Source organism: Ornithorhynchus anatinus, chromosome 12, assembly GCF_004115215.2.
Source record: "Ornithorhynchus anatinus isolate Pmale09 chromosome 12, mOrnAna1.pri.v4, whole genome shotgun sequence".
Classification (NCBI taxonomy): Eukaryota; Metazoa; Chordata; class Mammalia; order Monotremata; family Ornithorhynchidae; genus Ornithorhynchus; species Ornithorhynchus anatinus.
The window spans coordinates 28602715-28609465 of NC_041739.1; positions in this window are offsets into that span (position 1 = coordinate 28602715).

A 6751-nucleotide genomic window follows, 5' to 3' on the forward strand; every position below is an offset into this window, starting at 1 on the left:
GCGGCAGGAAACCATAGCTCCATAAGACCAGAAAAGGGCCAACCTTCTCCTTCTCCAAACCAGGATCAGGTCTGATGTTCATATGAGCAGGACAGGAATGGGTTGAAAAGTGGGGAAAGTTCAGCAGCAATAATCAGCTCCCCAGACCAGTGAGAATGACCCAAAGTGGGTCTGAATTGATCTAGAAATAGAAAGCAGATAGAAAAACAACATTCTCCCAAAGGAGTAGGTGGAATTTCTGGGGGCCAAGGTGTAGGGGATAGTGTAGTGGGCCTGGGAGTCAGAAGGTCATGGGTTCTAATCCTGTTTCTGCCACTTGTCTGCTGTGTGGCCTTGGGCAAGTCACTTCACTTCTCTGTGCCTTAGTTACCTCATCTGTAAAATGGGGATGGAGACTGTGAGCCCCAAAGGGGACAGGGACTGTGTCCAACATGATTTGCTTGTATCCACCCCAGGGCTTAGCACAGTGCCTGGCACGTAGTGAGCACTTAACAAATGTCACAATTATTATTATTTCTCTGTGGCAAGATATTTGTAACTTTTCCAAGCAGCAAGCTCTAGGTGAAAAATTTCAAAGGAAGCTAAAGATGGGTTCCTACCAGTAAGGCTCTTAAAAGCTCTCTCTCAGCTTTCTCTCAGAATCTTTGTTTTCCCTCAGTGCACCATGCCAGACTGATGGGAAGAACCATCTCAGTGGCTTCTACCTCTCCTTCCTAGAATTCTCCTGTGGAGGGATTTACAGCCCCATCATTCACACTTATCTCTGTGTTTCGATTGATGTGACTTTCCTACCACCCTCTGACCCAGGAACATAAGTACCTGATTCCCATGCTAAAACCAAGCTCTTCTGGGTCTATTGGTCCCTTTAGATAATTTGAACCTTGTTCCATTTGTTATTTAACCTGGACATTTTCTTTGTTCTTTTATTATTTTGGTTATTTCTTGGTGCCTTTGTGAGTCCCCCAGAGGGTCTTAATTCAAGTAGTGTTAATCCGTCACAGGCAAAAAGATGTGGATACAAGTTCGTCACTGGAGAAGTGTGGAAATGGAGTGAGGAGAGAGAGGCAGACAGAGAGTTTGTGTGTCCCAGGAGAGATCTGGTTACTGGTTTTTTGTCTCCCATTTCTCTCCAGTAGCATTCCAGCATTCAGGGAGGAGAGTGTTTTAGGGGACGGACCTTAGAAATTTTGTTCAGCATCATTGTTTATTTTTATCATGATTTACTCTCTATCAGGAAGTGTTGAACATCTTCCCATGGACCATGGCTTAGTGGAAAGAGTGCAAGCCTGGGAATCCAGAGGATCTGGGTTCTAACCCTAGCTTTGCCACGAGTCTGCTGTGTAACTTGGGCAAGTCACTTAACTTCTCTGCAGGTCATTTGCAAAGATGGGAATTCAACACCTGTTCTCCTTCGTACTTAGACTATGAGCTCAATGTGGGACCTGATTATCTTGCATCTACCCCAGCATTTAGTACATAGTAAGCACTTTACAATCAACACTTAGAACAGTGCTTGGCACAAAGTATACACTTAACAAATACCATCCAAAAAATTATTATTATTATAATTTCCCCAAAGTTATTTTCTTTTATTCCAAACTGAAACCTTTCGGAGCATCTTTCTCCTATGCCATCCTCCCAGATCTACAAACTGCCTACTGCTCTTCCTTAGAATCTCCTTCAGGTAGGCAAGGGTCTGTGTCAAGAGGTCATATGGTAGATGCAAATGAACATGAAATATTTCCAGTGAAAAGTATCAAACTGGCTCAAGTAATCTGCTTTAATGGATTTTGACTGATAACTCAGGTAGTATCCACTTCAAGAAAGGTAAAAAACATTGGCATTTTGGATTTTTTTAAAAGAATGTTAATCAACTACCATAGTGACAAAAATTTCCCAAGAGGCTATTGGCTAAAATAATGAAAAGATATTAAAAAAAAAAATCCCTTCTTGATGCTTAAGATGTTTCAGCCAACTTCCCCTGGATTTGATTTGGATTTGATATAGAAAGATATTTTTATTTAAATTTCTGAAGCATCAAGCATCAGGTGAAGATCCGGAGTTCAGAACAATTCCAAACTCTCAAGAGTCACTGAGTTCTCCTGTTACCAAATGCTTCTTAGGCACCTCTGACTTGAGGTTTGGGGGGCTTGGTATCTCCTAGAGCATTGAACTGTTACAACATTATACAGTAAGCATGATTGCACTCGCCAAAAAAAGAAAACAACTCCTCTGAGTCAAACTGATCAGTATCACTCAATCAGTCTTTCAGGCTTATCTGTTGTTATTTTGTCTTTTATTGTTTTAGTTCCTTGGCTGGTAATACCTAAGTGGTGGGTAAATTCCCTTGAGGATGATGTAGATGATTTGGCAACTTAAAAAGAGAAAGCGTAGAAGCTTCACTTGGTCTCTGTCCAGAACTCGCTAGAATAAAAGAAAGGCCCAGCTGCCCCGAAGAAATTACCTTGTCCTGAAGAGATTATGGAAATAGATTCCATTAGATGGTAGGTTCTCAGAGCGCAGGGAACATGTATCTTCTGTTGTATGCTCCCAAGTGTCTAATACAGTGCTCTCTACCCAAAAGGATCTCCACAGTTGTTGTTTGGTGATGATGAAAGTGCCGGTGGAAAGATTAATCTTCCTTTATAAATTAAAATGCCTTATATTTATGGCATGTTATAGTGGATAGAGCATGGGCCCGGGAGTCAGAAGGTCATGAGTTCTAATTCCGGCTCCGCCACTTGTCTGCTGTGTGACCTTGGGCAAGTCGCTTCACCTTTCTGGGTCTCAGTTACCTCATCTTTAAAATGGGGATTGAGCCTTTGAGCCCCACATGGGACAGGGGCTGAGTCCAACCCCATTTGCTTGTATTTACCCCAGTGCTTAGTACAGAGCCTGGCACAGAGTAAAAGCTTAACAAATACCACAGTAATGACTCCTGTGCGGAGAGAAATGGATCCTCTCTGGCAGGAAGGGACCAGTCCACTTCCCTAAGAGTTCTTGCATGCTTGACTCAAGAGCCATCCAGGGACCTTGGGACCCTGTAGGTGCCGTGAGCCCTCAATTCATTCTTTCATTCAGTCGTATTTACTGAGCACTTACTGTGTACAGAGCACTGTACTCGGGAGGGTACAATCTAACAATAAACAATCGATCAATGGTATTTATGGAGCACTTACTATGTGCAGAGCACTGTACTAAGCTCTTGGGAGACTACAATACAACGGAATAAGCAGCCACGTTTCCTGACCATAAAGAGCTTGCAGTCTAGAGGGCGAGTCCTCAGCAGAGAAGCTGATTCCGTTACATGAGGTAAAGAGTGTCTTACTATAAAAAAAGGGTGACCTGGGAATCCCCCAGGGAACCTCAGAGCACCATGCCGTTCTCTAGCTACTAGCCCATACAGTTCATTAGTCGCCCTCAAGTCTCAGTCCCAAGAAAGAAGGTTCTCTCTGCAGAAGCTCTCTCTGAGAAGTAGCTTGGCCTAGTGGATGGAGGAAGGGCCTGGGAGTCAGAAGGACCTAGGCTCTAATCCCAGCTCTGCCATACGTCTGCTGTGTCATCTTGGACGAATCGCATAACTTCTCTGTGCCTTCGTTACCTCTTCTGTAAAAATGGGGATTAAATCGTTAGCCCTATGTGGGGCAGGGGCTGCGTCCAGCCTGATTAGCTTGTATCTAACCCAGCACTTAGTAGGGTGCCTGGCACAGAGTAAGAGCTTAACAAATACCATAAAAAAGGAGGTGGCAGCCCGAACGTTCTGGTCACTAACCTCTTTAATGGCAGTTGTCCTCCAGTGGGCCCATGAAGGAAATGGACGGCCCAGAGAGCAATACTTTTAACTGATAGAATTTAAGCCAAAGAAGAACCGGAAGCTTGGCAAGATGCAAAACTTGTAGTTTATTAGATTCGCAGAATCGTCATGAACCCTCTGGAGTCAGCAATCAGCCCTTGCAGTGGTAACCCCTGCCCACAGGGAACATTGTTCCTACAAGTGTTTTCATGGGACCAGACTCTCCCTTCTCCGGAGATCTTGCACTTTCGCATGTGCTTAGTACAGTGCTCTGCAAATAATAAGCACCCAGTAAATGTGATTGATTGATCTCAGCATGCAGCCTCTGCCAGTTTGTCTACTCAGTGGTCTCAGTGTGACTTTTTCCAGCGGTGATGTCTCTGGGCTCAAAATAAGGCATTGCCGAGTCAAATAAGTTTTAGAAATCCCTCCTCACTTTTTTTCTCTCCAAATGTGAGCCATCTAAATGACATAAACATTCCCAAATCATGTGCCTTTGTCAGTAAACAGCATGGAGCGGCGAGCTGCTCAGGGCCCAAATTTGACCGATTAACTCAGTGCGACGGGGAAGTGTTCCAGCCAATCAATCAACCAACATCATATTTATCGAGTACTTACCGTGTGCAGAACACTGTACCAAGCGCTTGGGAGAGTACAATATAACGGAGGTGGTAGACACGTTCCCCGCCCACAGTGAGCTTATATTATCATTATTGACCATATTTTTTGAAGGCTCACTGGGTGCAGAGCCCTGTGCTAAGCGCTTGGGAGAGTACAGTTTAACATCAAACACATTCCCTCCCCACAACGAGTTTTAGAACGGGTCTGTACTGGCACCGATTTCCGACTTGCTCGATGGGCATCTGGTCCCGTCCCCAGGCTCGGCCAATCGTTACCGCAGTGCCGGCCAGTCCAGCCTGGCTATCGCTCCTGGGAAAACCGGTGGTGGGAGGGGGCAAAGGAGCGGATCAAAGATGTCAGGAAGAAGGGGGATCTCTAGATTATCTGCCTTGTTTTTTGGCTGGACTGAAGGACAATCCTGTAGGCCGGTGATTCTCCCCTGGGCCCCATTTTGGCCAAGCTGAAGAAAATCGGAATTCAGAGGCCCAGGAGTTTTCTTGATTATTATTTCGGTTTGGCCACTAAGGGGCAGCAATGACCTTCAGAGCAAGAACCCTCCGTTCACCGTTCAATGGCCACTAATTGAACTCTCCCAAGTGCTTAGCTCAGTGCTATGCACACGGTAGGCACTCCATAGACACTACTGACTGCCTGAAATCCTACCTCCTTTAATAGCACCAGTAACTTTGTGAGATACCCAGAGACAAGCTAGTCCCATTTCCCGGGGCGAGAGCCCAGAACAGTAATCACGACTGTGGTATTTGTAGTGTGCTTACCGTGTGCCAAGCAAGCACTGTACCAAGCTCTGAGATAGTAATTACAATAGCAGTGATTATGATGGTAACGATAATAACAGTAAGACTCGTTCAGCTGTTACTATATGCTAAACCCCGGAGTAAATACGAGATAATCAGGTTAGGCACAGTTCCTGTCCCTTATGGGGTTCACAGTCTAAGAGAAAGGTTAAGTGACGGTCAGGTCTAGGTGACATAGCCAGGGGAAGGGGTTGGAGTTGAATTTCTACTCCTCGTAGATTTCCACCAGACTTTACTTCCTCAGACCCACTTGCATGGATTGTATCTCCTGAATGACACTGTGTAAGTATCCTTACGAGCTGGGTCTACTGAACGGAGGACGGGAATTATGGAACTGATGCATAGTGGGGAGACCCTCGGAACTGCTTAGGGCAAAGTGTCCGGCACGATGAACGCAGCATCGCCAAGCTGGACGAGGAAACCTAAAGTCTTGTCCCCCCTAGAAGTCTGGAGACTTGCTATGCTCACAGGGGTAAAGACAAAGCCGTAAATTCCTATCTCTTTCAGGCATCTCAGACCTTCCTTCCTTCCTCTTCCCAGCAGTCAATCAAGTGGCAGGAGTCCCTGTTCCTCCCCACATCCCTAAACTGTAAGCTCGTTGTGGGCAGGGAATGTGTCTATTATTGTATTGTACTTTTCCAAGCTCTCGGTACAGTGTTCTGCCCACAGTAAGCACTCAATAAATACGATTAAAACTGAGTGAATGAACAGGGTCCCAGGCTGGAGTGCGAGTGAGGGTTTTCCTACTTAATTTGGGGTTCCCAAACCTTCCTTCTCCTTCCGCCCCTAGTCGCCTTCCTCCGTGGCCCCGAGAGTCCTTCCTGGGGGGAGAAGTGGCTGCAGAACACTCCCCCAGATGAAAATTTGACCGAAGACCAAAGACTGGGGTGACCCCGACTGCTTGAATCTCTTCTTGTTGATAAGGCCAAAGTTCCTGCGTCTCAGTCACACAATCAGCCTGCAACTAAAGGGGATTGTATGGTCCTAGCTTCTTCACCCCTAGCAACCCTGAGTCTGTTTTAGGGGTGAACCACGCAGTGGCTTGTTAAAGAGTTTATGACTCGTCTGCTTTTCCTGAATGAGCAGGATTGTACTTTGCACGGGATGCCACGAGATGGCATTGTCAGAGGCCGTTTTCCCTCTCCTTTCCCTCTTCGCACATGGTTCCTTGCGAAGTGGAGGACAACTGGGACATCACTGGGGTCAAAAGCAGAATTTTATTTAGGGATGAGAAACCTCACTCTGCCTTTGTCTTTGTCCGGGATCCAAAAGTTCTATTTAGGAATGAGAAACCTTCTCTCTGCCCTTGTCCCGGTGGACTAACTTCCCCCCGTAGATAAAGCTGCTAGGTTCCTCTTTTCCTCCCTTCCCCATCGCCAGAGATGTGTGCAGTCTCTAGGAGGTGATTCATTCCGGGAAGACAGGGGAGCTGGGCATCCTTGGCAAAAAGAAAGTCCACCTCATCCTGTCTTCTGACCTCACAGCACTTATAGCCATATCCGTAATTTATATATATTAATGT